The sequence below is a fragment of the Pararge aegeria genome, chromosome 26 (assembly GCF_905163445.1).
Source record: "Pararge aegeria chromosome 26, ilParAegt1.1, whole genome shotgun sequence".
NCBI lineage: Eukaryota > Metazoa > Arthropoda > Insecta > Lepidoptera > Nymphalidae > Pararge > Pararge aegeria.
The window spans coordinates 4,065,306-4,080,474 of NC_053205.1; positions in this window are offsets into that span (position 1 = coordinate 4,065,306).

Consider the following 15,169-nt stretch of genomic DNA (forward strand, 5'->3'; position numbering starts at 1 on the left):
GTGGTACCGTGGTAGCTGACATTCCGGGTCAACATAATTCATAAGATATTTTAAATATACTTTCTCAATCCCAGCATATAATCAAGTCGGTTGTTTATATCCACTTCTCGTTTATAAAGAGCAATGTTTTGTCTAACATATTATGTAGATAATATTAAAACAAAAGTTATGTCTCGAATAATGCCAAGAAAGCTGGCTGCGTGATCGCGCTGAACAGCCAGGCTGATTCTTTTCACAAAAAATGAGCTAGCCAGGTGCCTTCCTTGCAATCGTCCTAGGTTTCTCGAAAACATTTCGTGTTTCCGTTTAATTTTGCAACGTATTGCTATTATGAATAACACGAAAGGAAATATATATAATTTGCTAAACTCCGTGCAAAGCAGGAGAATCGGTATGGTGTAATTTATAATTTCTTCAATCCTTATACTCCACACCAAACAGCTCTTCGGCAATGTACCCTCTTCGCTCCGAAACCGGAGCATCCTCAGTAGATATTGACTTTACAATGAATAATTGTTGAAATAACAACAACAAGGTTACAAAGGTTACAAGCAAGGTTATTTATGCAACCATGACGAATCTCTCAGCAATTTATTTATATGAAAATACAGTTCGAGTGGTTGAATAATTATTTCGCATAACCTGAGCAGGCCAAAGTTTCCGTCGGCGGATGTTTTGCCGATCACAAAACTTCAGAGTAGGTATATATTTTATATATACTTTGAATACGGTTCGGACTTACAAAAAAGGCGGAGGTTCTCAATTTGGTTGTATTTTTTACTGGTTGCGTTTCGATTATGGTATATAGTTAGTAAGAAATACTCTTAATAATAAAGGAGCTGATGGTGAAGTGCCGGGAGAACTCTTCGAGCATTAACGTCCCGGGAAAATAAATATTTTGCAGAAGGTTATGAGCAGGTTTTGGCACCTTTTTTCTAGGTTGTGCCACACATAAGATATGTGGTGTTGTGAATATTGTAATGTGTGGCGCAATGTAAAAAATAAATGTTTCTTTCTTACTTCTTTCTTACTTTCTTTCAGTTGACATTCGGTCGTTATTACTTACACACCTACCTACTAAAAAATTTAGGCTTCTTTATAAAACTAAAAAGCAAGAAAAATCTCTAGATCAAACAAAAAAAAATACCCGGCTAAGTTTGTTGAAGGCTCTTCTTAGACCAGGGCGCGTTTGGAACCCTCGTAGGATTCGAATTTTGTCATATTGTCGTAGTTTTGCTTAGGTATCTTTGCAAACCAATTTTATATATCTTATATCTTTAAACGAGCAATTCTTGTATATAACAAGCGTACCCAGCCCGCTTCGCCGGGCTAGATTTTGCTTTATTATAGTTAAACAATAAACTTACATCATTGAATTTTTAATTTAAGTCTCACAATATATTAAATCATTTATTTCTCTCCGTATTCATTCTCTTCTATTCTCTTCTCGAGCCGGTGAAGATTATCTACACCCATGTACACCCAACAATAGAATATCATCATAGCAAATAAAAGCTGTATTTGACAGTTCAAAAATAGGAGTGCTCCGATCGTCACCAAACTTTACAGGATTACTCGCCAGGTCAATCCGGAGATTTCCTGAAAGTTTCATTGAAATCGGTCCAGCCGTTTCGGAGCCTATACGGAACATACCCACACACTTTCTCTTTGATATATATAGGTAGATAGAAGATAGATTGGAAACTCCGAATCGGCTCCAACGATTTTCATGAAATTTAGTATACAGGGGGTTGCGGCGGCGATAAATCAATCTAGCTAGCATTCATTTATATTGGAATATCGGAAAAAATATCCTTTTTGAGAGATTCTGATGCGTTAGATGCGCGAACGGTAAACGTTACGCCAAACGACGGAAGTATGTAGTAAGTATATCGGAATTGTCGGAATTGTTGTTTCTTTATATTTCTATAAAACAGTCATTCGCGGACGAAATCGCGCGGGTCCGCTAGTATTTTTTTATACAAGTAAGTAAATAGCAAGAAATAAATATTTTCTACATCATTCTATAAGTCGATGCAAAGTAAAACGTAGAAACTACTGGTACTTTCCTTGCTTCTGTATAACAAGGTATACGAAGTATATGATCTATGCATAGTAACTTTCTACATTTTACTTATACTTACTATATACTTGTTTTTTTCTATTTTTCATTGCGTTAATGCCTCATTCCCTTTGAATATAGTGTACATTATTTCACTAGTCAACCCTTTTCATTTTTATACCCATTTGAAGAACTTGACAAGAATTTAATTCGCCATTTTTAGTTCGCCATTGTGATTTGAAATTAGTCTTAGTGTATAGTATTCAACTAGTCAACCCCTTTTATTTGACACCCATTTTGAGGGAGTTGGCAAAAATATGTAATCTGCGATTTTGGACCGATTTTTCATCAAACATAACTAAGAACACTCCAGGCTAATCACCTCTCAAACAATAAGAACAGTTCGGGAGTTACGATGCCGCAGACACACACAGACACGTCAAACTTATAACACCCCGTAATTTTTGCGTCGGGGGATAAAAAAGACAGAGCCACGTGCCTGGTCGTTGTTATAACTTTACACCCTTACACAATCACAAAGTCGTCCCCTCATACTTTTCCCCTCAATATCGCGACAATATTGTATGCATATTAAAAAAGTTTACTTGTTTATTTACAAATTAAATTCTAAATGCTGTGATGATAGAGATTATGATCGGTATAAAACATTAATATCGAAAACTCCTGAGTGCCCTTTGTAATTGAATCACAATATTTTCTTAACTAACCTAACCTTACTTCAGATAAGTATTATAGTCACGGCGACACGGCGACATCTAGACTAATTCGCTTTTTGAAGCACTTTATTTATCGCTTTGCATTTTATAGTCGCTCACTTCGTATAAAATTCGCCCATTTAATACATAGATTTGTAGAATTTTCGCAAAATGTTTTAATGCTGCTTTTTCAAGTATTATACACATATAATTTAACAACAAAATACATGTAAATAAAAATGAGCTATATGTGTAGTATTGGAATTTATAACATGTAGTTTAGTTTGCAATATTTGTATGTAGGTATACATTTTTATTGCCATACCAACTCGTTCCTTATTATAACTACTTTCGCCAAAGGTTGACTGGGAGAGATCGCTTTAGCTATAAGACCGCCTTTGCACACCTAAACTAGTTTTTTATAATTCTTTAATTTTCAATGTGGTTCTCTTTGTATTGTTTTTGTGTATAAAATAAAGAATTTAATAATAATAATAATTTTTATTCGGTCCATTTATAACTACCCAGTTTAAAAAAGCTTCAACGGGTCAATTACTTGTACAGAAGGTTCCGCACGTTGCGTTATAAAAAAACCTTTAATTTTTTTTTACTAAAATAAATTTAGATTTTTGTAATAAAATAAGCGTTACCGTCTGTAACAAGTATTTAAACGAGGCAATATGACGAAAACCGAATCAAAATCCATTGCGTTTGCGAGTTGGAAAGACAGACAGGCGCAGACAAATTTTCTTTATACTGTGTAGAGAAGTCACCTTGTTTTTAAGTACCGTGTCGCGTCGGTGCTTTGTATTATCTGCCGCGGTGGGGAGCGGAGCAGGGGGGGGTGGAGAAAGGGGGGTCAGGTCAGGGGACGCAAAGTGTATAAAAGTGAAGAGGGCCCGCAATCGTATGATGCGCTTTTTGGCTCAAGTACCCGCACCCTCGCTTATAGGGTTGGCAACTGTTAAAAAGAAAAATGGATCTTTATGGTACGGTGCTGAGCGTTGTGATTTATAAACAGAGGTCCCGGCTGCAAACTTTATCCTGTCACAAGATACAAAAAATTTTTGTTATCACCATCTCACAGTTGAATTAATATTTAGCTATGCAGTCATAGCAATTCAAGCTTTTTTATCATACATGGAATCCTTAATATTATGAAAGAATTTTTCTATAAGCTTTCGTTTTATATAAACTTTGAACTTATTGAGAGACATCTCAAGGATTTCGTCTGGTAATTTGTTATAAAATAATATACCATTATCCTTAAATGAAATACTAATTTTATGCAGCCTAGTAAACTGCACTGCAAGGTTATTTTTATAATACTAAATTTGTTACAGTCCATTTTGTTTTAAATAATTTTAACTTTTCTAAATTTATCTCTCAAAGACTCTCTTCGGCCCAGTTTATATACATTGCACGAACATCCCTCTTCTGTAGTACAGCACCTAGACTGCATCACAAAGTACCAGAAAGAACCAAGTGTAATTGCATCACTGATACACGCGAATGAATTCGCGGGTATCAGCTAGTCAGCTAATCCGTGTACACATCTAATATTGAAGTATCAAAAACCACTCCTTTTTAGTAGTGTTCCTCGAACATGCGGCTAGTTAGCAGTTGACAGTAAATATTTAACCTCTAATGTTGTAAACGTTTACTATGAAATAAGGAAAATGGGAAAAGTTTGTTAATTAGCAACATTCTGCGGGTGAGACGTGCTCGGTTCGGTGCTTCTCTGTTTCTGGACACAATGCACTGAATGCAATAATGGCTGAATGAGAATTCTGCATTTTCTTAATTCTATGTCTCGTCTTGGTAGGGCCACTAGCCACGGCTAAAGCCACCAACAGCAGTCCATCATCGAATAATAATACAATTTTGCTAATCGTCGCGGTGATAACCCTACCGTGTACTGGCTGTGCGTAGTGATTAAAATTCCTCGATTTAATATCGGCTCATATATTACGTGCTAATCGGCGCGACGGACGCCGATTTGTTATGCCCTGTTACAGTTATTTTATTAGAACCCCACCCCGGTTTATTAGAACTTTGAATTGATCGTGGACGAGTTGGATGCTTTAACGCAACACCTCGATTGTTACCTAGATTGTGTAATGCGCGTTTAAATTCCCATTATATTCGAAAAAAGAATACAATACCGGACAGTCAGATAATCAATCTGAGGTATAAACCAAAAACTCATAAAAAAAGGACGTCATATAGATGATGGTAAACCTCCCGGATTTTAAAGCAATTTGGATATTAAAAAAAAAATAGTATTCAAGCTGTATTGCGAAGACAAAGTTTTTTTTTTAAATAAATTTGCTGTTTTATAGCACTTTTTCGAATATAATTTGTATTTTGAAGCGAATAAACAATCTATTTACTACGAATAAATGAACAATATATTCTTTTACTTAAAACCAAAGCTAAGAGGGTTAAAAACATAGATAAGTGCTCCATATATATATCTTAATATATATAAATCTCCTGTCACGATGTTTGTCCGCGATGGACTCTTAAACTACTTAACCGATTTTAAATTAAATTGGCACACCGTGAGCAGTCAGGTCCAACTTAAGAGATAGGGTAGCTTAGATCTTTAATTATAGTCGCAATTTTATTTTATTGCAAATTTTTTGTCTATAATTAATTGACAGTCACATGTTATATATATATACTACTATACTCATTTAAGGCTTAGCGATACTGAATACTTTAAAAACAAAATCAAACGCAGACGAAGTCGCGGGCAACAGCTAGTATATATATATACTTTCACATAGACAGTATAACCTGTTGGTATTCCGAAGTACAGGACAAAAGAGGTACCTCGCGGCCTGTGCGAAGGTGTTCCAAATTCAAATTGTCAAAGAGGATTTTGTTTGCGTCCAGTCAATGATTTGCTTTTTTTTTTGTAGTGATACATTTTGGGACGAGCAAAGACAAAGATCCATACAGCTTTGGCACACAGATAGGATAAAATATATATAGCTACAAATATATCATAGCTACTTGTAGATGTAGTGCTATTATATACAGAGGTATGTACAACATAAGAGGTACGCGAGAGATAATAACGGCGTAATAACCAGCTCATAGTCATACCTCACTATCATTATGTCGCATACCTACTTAACTGTATCACGGGAACAGGGCGATGAGCGGAGACGCTTAAGTTTAATTTATCAGAGTTTTTTTCCTAGTAAAACTATGCAGACTACTTGTAATTCAAGCTATTTATTTATTTAAGGGACAATCAACAGGTTACAACAACAACTTTTAAAAACTAAACAAAAAATGAAAAAACATATAAATGTAATATAGTAGAATATAATTTGTATTTTGAAGCGAATAAACAATCTATTTACTACGAATAAATGAACAATATATTCTTTTACTTAAAACCAAAGCTAAGAGGGTTAAAAACATAGATAAGTGCTCCATATATATATATATATATATATATATATACTTTCACATAGACAGTATAACCTGTTGGTATTCCGAAGTACAGGACAAAAGAGGTACCTCGCGGCCTGTGCGAAGGTGTTCCAAATTCAAATTGTCAAAGAGGATTTTGTTTGCGTCCAGTCAATGATTTGCTTTTTTTTTTTGTAGTGATACATTTTGGGACGAGCAAAGACAAAGATCCATACAGCTTTGGCACACAGATAGGATAAAATATATATAGCTACAAATATATCATAGCTACTTGTAGATGTAGTGCTATTATATACAGAGGTATGTACAACATAAGAGGTACGCGAGAGATAATAACGGCGTAATAACCAGCTCATAGTCATACCTCACTATCATTATGTCGCATACCTACTTAACTGTATCACGGGAACAGGGCGATGAGCGGAGACGCTTAAGTTTAATTTATCAGAGTTTTTTTCCTAGTAAAACTATGCAGACTACTTGTAATTCAAGCTATTTATTTATTTAAGGGACAATCAACAGGTTACAACAACAACTTTTAAAAACTAAACAAAAAATGAAAAAACATATAAATGTAATATTGTAGACCCACTTAAAGACTGCCACAACTTGCAAATAAAAACTATATTGTCAGTTAAAAGGAGAAAAAACGATTAAGAGAGATATGAGAGTACTTATAAGCTGTAAGATCCATCAGGCTGTGACATAAGCTCGACAAAATCTAGCACCGCGAACAAAAACATACATTTAGAATAAATTAAAAAAACAAATACCTAAATTATACATAAAATAATATTAAAAATGTTGACAATATATACTATAGAACAAAACTAGATAAGCTAACACAAAAAAGAGTAAAGGAAAAAAAATAAAAAATAATAACTAAGTTTAAAGCTATCTAATGTTTGAAAAATAAAGTAATAATAAATTCATTTATTTGCCTTTAAATATGAGTACAGGGTATGCCGATGGTCGTAGAAGTAATTAAATAACAAAAGTACATTTTGTTTTACCAGGTGCAAAATATTGGATAGAAGCAGGCGTTACATTGCGGAGTTCCATGTTATACTATGAAAATTAAGATTAATTTGCTTTACTCCGGAAAAACTAGGAGAAACCGTACGGTGTCATTAATAATTTCTTCAATCTTCAGCAATGTACTCTCTACATACGTTTTGCTCCGACATCAACGTATATCAGGTGATATTCAGTATTCCCACAACTGGACAATGTTTGTGTGATGACCATGAGTGTTTTTCAGTGTCTGGGTGTTTATCTATATATTATAAATATTTATATTATTGATAACTGATGAATAATTATATTATTCATATAATTATTTCATATAGTTATCTTAGTACCCATAACACAAGCTATGCTTACTTTGGGGCTAGATGGCGATGTGTGTATTATCGTAGTATATTTATTATTATTATTATAATGAACAATTGCTAATTGAAAAATTCATTCGATTATTCATTGTAAAGTTAAAATCTCCTGAGGACGCTCCGGTGTTGGAGCGAAACGCAAAAAGTACAATGCCACAGATTTGGTTAGTGTTGAGTATAAAAATTGAAGAAATTCTAAATTACACCCTAATGATTCTAATGCTTTTCGCGGAGTAAAGCAAATGAAACTTTTTCATAGTATAGGTTCAAAATATTTTTGACTATTTGATAAGCTAGGCGTTATTATTGAATAACACCTAGTTTAAACTTCAGTACCAGTAAAGCTTTTTGCGACTGAGCTCGTCAGAGCGCGAAACAGAATTGCTGTGTCCCGATATCGTGGGCGTGTACGCTACGCATCGTGTTGATGGCCACAGAGCTAAACTTTGTACGACGACGAGTTCCTTTCTACTATCTACGTGATCAAATCAGAAATGATAAATTCTGTAGATCCTTCTAAATGACCTTGTTATAACACACAACTACCAGGTTACATTTATATTATAAACAAAGATTAAATCAACTCCACGCATTTCTTTAGTCCAGGAGCTCGCTCGGCACCCTCATAACGTTGCCAATAAACCTGATTCCTTTGTCAACGGCCAATTTGTCATCCATTGTTGCCGCCATATTGTCGGGTGAGGCCGAAAACATGTTATCCGTGGCTGGAGTGCCGCCACGCGCCGTGGAAAACAATTAAATATTTATCTTTTATCTATGGCGCTAGTGACATTGATATTTTGAATTTCGAACTTCGTGGGGTGATCTAGATCAGCTTTGTCAAATGATCAAGGGGTTTTTATATTGCACTGACCTCTAGCTTTTTATACATTTTAACCCTATCTGTTTACAAAAGAAGTATCACTATTTTATTATATACTAGCTGTTGCCCGCGACTTCGTCTGCGTTTGATTTTGTTTTTAAAGTATTCAGTATCGCTAAGCCTTGAATGAGTATAGTAGTATATATATGTATAACATGTGACTGTCAATTAATTATAGACAAATAATTAGCAATAAATTAAAATTACGACTATAATTTGAGATTTAAACTATCCTATCTCTCAAGTTGGATCGAACTGCACATTGTGTGCGAATTTTATTACAATCGGTTAAGTGGTTTAGGAGTCCATTGAGGACAAACATTGTGACACGAGATTTATATATATTAAGATTTTAATTTATGTTATTCTTTAAAGTATTTTTTTTTTACAAATATAACCTAAAATAAACTATTTAAAACTGAATAAAATCTAAAACGTCCTCGAAACCACCGCAGCGAGGCACAGTTCCTAAGATGCTGGCAGCATTGCCCCTTTGGATGGCCAAACTAATTCGTTGGCCAAGGTAACTGCCCGCTCTAGGATCACCGGTAATTAATTATCGATAATTCTTTGAAAAGGGCTCTTGCCTCCGGACCCCACGGTACCAAAGTCTCTACTCCTAAAGGCACAAAAATGAAGCTGCTATCCAGGTTTTCATATTTACGCCTCTTGGCCTGCTCGGCACTGGTATTAGCCGCACCTACCATTGACGAGGTGGCCTGGATGTGTGATGCAGCTAGGGTATCAACACAAGTTGCATCCCACAGAAGTGACCTTCCCAGCCTCCAAGGTATGAGCGTCATACCATCAGGTCTCAGTAAGGAGGTCATATTATTTATGTTATACATATTTTGTTCACTCATAATTATTTATTTTTAAAGCAAAGCAAAAAGCAAAATGTAAGTACCTAAGTATTTAACTCGGTTTCAAAATTTGATCTTTGACTTTAAAATACCTCTCTACGTTAAGAGGTCTTTGTGTTTATCACGTTCATACAGACAGAGAGTTGGGGCGTTAGGCTTTGTTTATGATATGCAGTGATGTTATTTTACGTGTGTAATCTGGTTTATGTATTAGTACCAGCGGACGTTTTTTTTTCGTTCGCTGATTAGTATATATAATTATTTGTACCTACTATTTATTATTTATGTATGTGTCTAGTTATCATAAAACATATTATTCCGCTTTCTGTATGTTGTCCTAATCTTAAGGTTGCCTGGCTAATATCACTGCTTAGCGATAAGATCGCCTTTTGTATCATACGACTTTAATAACTTGTTTTTTGCCATTACAGTAACATATATTTTCTTCCCCGTGAAGAACTTCATAGATTTACGAAAAGTAGATTAATGCCTAATTTTGTTTTGTTACCTTTAAAACACTCAGCATCATTAAAAGATAATATAATATCCATAGGGATATTTCCAGAGGCAGTGATGACTTACGGATCCGAAACGTGGTATCTTACAGTGGCGTGCACTTCATACATGCACAAAAGCACTGCCTACCCAAATAATTTTACATAGCTCGTATTGGAGGGGAATTATTCAATTTTATGCCATGTATCAGCTTTATGCATACCCTGGCCAAAGACCCTGTGCACTTACTATGGGCCTCATAAGAAGGCTCAGAGTAACTCAGCGGGCGATGGAGAGAGCTATGTTAAGAGTATATCTACGCGATCAAATCTGAAATGAGGAGATCCGTACAAGAATCAGAGTTACCGACATAGCTCAGCGAGTCGCAAAGCTGAAGAGGAAACGGGCGAGGCACATAGTTCGGAGAACGTTGGGGTTTCAAGGTGCTAAAGTTTACCGCACTGGTAAACGCAATGCACAATGTAAAGGAGCATTATCTATCGTTGTCATAGTATATTTATCACTGTTTACTTATTATAGATATATATTTATATTATATAAATATTTATTATATTATTTTTATGTATTTTGTATATATATAGTATATTCGAATGTTATTGTATTAGTATGTAGAATTTTGTTATTATTTAGATATATTAAATATACTTAGTAGTTATGAAATATATTGTACCTTTATTTGACCTATACCACAATTAAACCTTCTTACTCACATCCTGGGAGCCGCTGGAAACAAGCGGCCCAGGACCGTGGATTTTGGAAATCCCTACAAAAGACCTATGTCCAGCAGTGGACTTCAATCGATTGAAGTGACGATGATGTTGATGATTTTTTTTTTAAATAATTGGCATCTCGGTATTTCATAAACAAGAAATAATCAATCTGTATAAAATGTTTACTGATGAAAATATGAGCTACTATATCACCGGTTTACATTATATACATATGTGAAAATACTATATACTGATTATATATTTATGTTCATTAATTATATTCAGACAAATTAAGTAATATTTTTTGTAATGTACATCTGTGACTTAGTATACGTTTTGCCTAGCTGTAAGTATGAATGAACGAATGAATATACTTTTATTGCACAGCACAAAAAGTACATAAAAAAAAGAAAAGTGTAACAGAACAACGTATACAATATGGCGGCCTTATCGCTTCATAGCGATTTCTTCCAGGCAACCAATGGCGAAGATAAAAAACAAAAGTATACCTACTAAGGATATAAATAAATAAATGTAATTGAATTTTAAAATAATTTTATCACCCGCCCCTATTATGTTTTCAAAACCATATTTTAATCTGTGGTTTATTCAATCTCCCGCCATTAATAACGGGCAACCGATTCGCGTTTCGTTCAAATTAATTCCCGACAACATAATAATTAATCTGTGCTGACAAATGGCGGTCACATTAACCAAATTTGGCGGCAAGCAGTCTATGAGGATGCGGATTAAAACTAAAGGATGTGGCATATTTGGGAATTTAACATAACTAAGTGTACGATAATAATTATTATTTAAGCCAATTATGCCATAAAGCATTTGAGGTAGATAAGTTGTATCCGCTTGACAAGTATCACGATAAAACTTGGCTAATTAGCCTACCTTACGCTGAGCGTAGCGGACTCCGATACTCGTGACTATAGGGCACCCTGTGGCCTGCAGAGCACGTTAAGCCTTTGGTTTCGGATATTATCACTAATATGTTTATCTTTGAAAAGTCCATCAACTCGCATCGCCGCATTGTTGTGGGTTTAAACTTTAAAAACATGTCTCCTATGAAAAATGAGACTTGTGCCCAGCAGTGGGCCATTACGAGGATGAATAACATTATCCTATATTAATAATATCAATAGGAAAGTGGTTTGTTTGTTTATTCCTTTGTTTGTTTGTTTGTTTGTTTGTTTGTTTGTTTGTTTGTTTGATTGATATCTATGTTCGGCTAAACTACTTATGCGGTCTTGATGAAATTTAGCACATGCATCCTATTAAAACCCCTACCCTTCCCGATGTCGTAAGAGGCGATTTAGGGAATATAACGGGAAAAGGGCAGCGTCCGCTATACTATGTTACATTAATTTTACAAAGTGGGTAAATATCCAATAAAAACAAATTTATATATGTATATATAATTTAATATAATAATTATCTTGTATAAGCAAACATATACGCGAGTACAAGTACCTACGCGACGCAAACTCACACACGCACAATCATACACTCAATCATCGAGACAACAATTTAAGGAGAGCACTGTCGCCTGTAATACAGGTTTTTTACCTAAATCAGGGACAGTAGATTTTAAATTGCACCATTACATACACACCTTACGATATAATTTGTGAAGTACGCATTTGTTTGTTTAATTATTATAATAATTAATTTACATTATAAAAACTCTATGTAATTTTTTTTTTTTTTTTTTACATTTAACATTGAGTTGGTGGAAATTTTGATATAACTACGGGTGCATTTTCGATACACTTCAGTCCTACATGGACTCGAACGATGCACAGATACATTCAGCTGTCTTAGTCGTTTATCAACTACTACTGTCATATGTCACCTAACGAACCCTCCCTTCCGAGGGACTTTAGTCTATATAAGTCAGTGGACTTATATAGGTAATCGATAATCCTCTTAATGGACATCGGATACTTTTCCTGGAAAATAATCTGAGTAACGTTCTCGAGGGTTAGAAAAAAAAAAATCATTGTTCTATTTTCACGGATGCTCAGCTAAAGAGATAGCTCACACTGTAGACTGCCCTAGAAACATGATTAGGATGCTTTTTGTTCCGGGCAAACTAACATTTCCGCGGTACTTTTAAAAACGGATATGAATGTATGACTGAATGAAGTAATAAATTTATTGTCCACAAAAGAAAAAAAGGAACAGAAAAATAAGAAAAAGAAACCCAACACAACGTATACAATTTGCCGGACTTTTCACAACCTACGTAGCGATCCCTTCCACGCTACAAATATGGCGTGACAGTCACTAGTATAGAAAAGAGGCCCATAGTTTTGTGCAGAAAATGCAATAAATATAAATGCACAGACAAGTGCCGGGCAACGATTATATATTGTTCTTGCACATAAGGCATATGTGCCACATCCATAATTATTTCGCTACCTAGGACAGAGTACATCTTAGTCCCCGTGGCCGCAACAAATCATATTTTTGCCGTTGTACATCCGCTGTAGCAGCGGAATGCAATAATTACCCGCGCCCCGTACCCCGCGCCGCACGGGGTTGCCCGTAATAAAATATCGCTTTTAACAGGGAGGTGATTTATTGTTTTTTGTGTACTTTTAACTCGTAACACATTTATCATAAAGTTAACGTTTATTAATTCCATATTTATTGCTATGCTTGCATAGGTAGAGATATTTTTTAATTCCTCTACAAGCAGTAGCGTGCATAGAGGGTATGCACAGGGTATGCAGATGATATAAAATGAAGAAAATCTGCAGTACGGGCTATAAAAAACTTAAGGATGGGCATTGTAAGAGATATAAAAAGCCTACTCATAAGTGTTTATAACTCGTACTGCGGATTTTCTTCATTTTATATCATCTGCATACCCTGTGCATACCCTCTATGCACGCCACTGTCTACAAGTAAGTACCTACTTGATGTCTAGTTTAGTTGAAGATTGGTTAGGTACGGCCAGCCTGCTAAAGGTATGGCAATTATTATTAATTACGTTAATGGGTTCGCGGCACGTCTTTGTTGGCGCAGGGTGGTAACAATATAACACAGAATTTATACCAATATAACACAGCTTGAAACTTTTTTTAAGTGTATATACGCTTCAATCGCAAGATCTACTTGTCCTATTTGCAAAACTAGTAATGTGATAAACAACTAAGACACCGGGAGGTATCTTTGCATCGTTCGAGTCCATGTAGGTATGGAGTGTATCGATAATGCAGTCGTATTTATATCAAAATACCCACGAATTCCATGTCGAGAACATTGGTTATTAATGAAATATAATTTAAATTGTTTATTGAATGTAAAAACCCTAATCAATTTAATAAAATATCTGGAAAATATTTATTTATAGTTATCAAATGTATAACAATTTAGCCACTTTATAAAATTACTGTAACAAATGCGTTAGAGATATACCTTAGAGGAAAGCTACGGGCGAGGGGTTTAGAGCTAACCTCCGCCAGGCTACTCCTTTGAGAGTTGGTGGGGTAAAGCTCCCTAAATCGATCTTAAAGACACGGCTGAAAGTGTCCTGCGAGGCTAAGGAGAATAGGCGTTATTGCGCCATCTTTGTAACCCTTGGTTAGGTTATGAGAATTTAACGTATAGATAAATTACTAACTAACAGTTTTCTAAGCCCGAGAACCAAACTCTGTTTTAAAAGTGAGCCCTGTTCTGTTTTAATTGTACCAATTCGCATTGAGCCATCGTCGCGTACTTCGTCCTTAAAACATTCTTATTGTGCGCGGAGACCCATGCCCTGTAGTGGGCCGGTAAGGGGTTTATATTGGGCTCTTCAATAACGCAGTGAAATGGAAGAAATTGGCATTGAGTTACCCAACAAAATATGAGGCCTAGCTTATCCTAGTAAACTAGCTTCCAAATGCTTATTATCTGTACTTGTTTGGAAGGGCAAACAAAAGATATCCCTTCCAAATGAGACTTCATTATTATTAAACTCTTTATTTGTATACCACAACATTAACATATTTAAAATATAACAAAAACAGAAACATATCGAAAGAAGTAGTAACACAAAAGGCGGCCTTATCGCTTAATAGCGATCTCTGACAGGCAACCTTAGAATTAGAAAAAAAAAAAGAAGAGGAGAATAGACTGCTGGTGGTACAAATATTAAAATACATACATGCGAATAACTACATGCTAATACATAAACTAGTGTACACAAAAAGATAAAAATTAAATAATATAATTAATAAATAAAAATAAACTAATTCATTCGAGATGTTAACATTGAAGATCGTAATGCTATTGAAAGTGGTAAGGGGAGTGTTCTATAACTGAAATGCTGCGCTAACAGGCGTTTTCTCTTCTTTCTCACTTACCCTCAGATAAGATCGTAAGATCGTTCAAATTGAATTGAGCTGGGTCCACTTCGTTGTGATTATACATGTACATCATCAGTAAAAGCAGTGTAACTAAAAAAGGTTTCTAATACGTTACTTAACATTATAACACCATTTATGTAGCTTATTGCAGCGTCTATTGAATGCTGTTTGTATCCTCTTTACACGTCAAGTTAGTAAACTATTGCTATGGAGT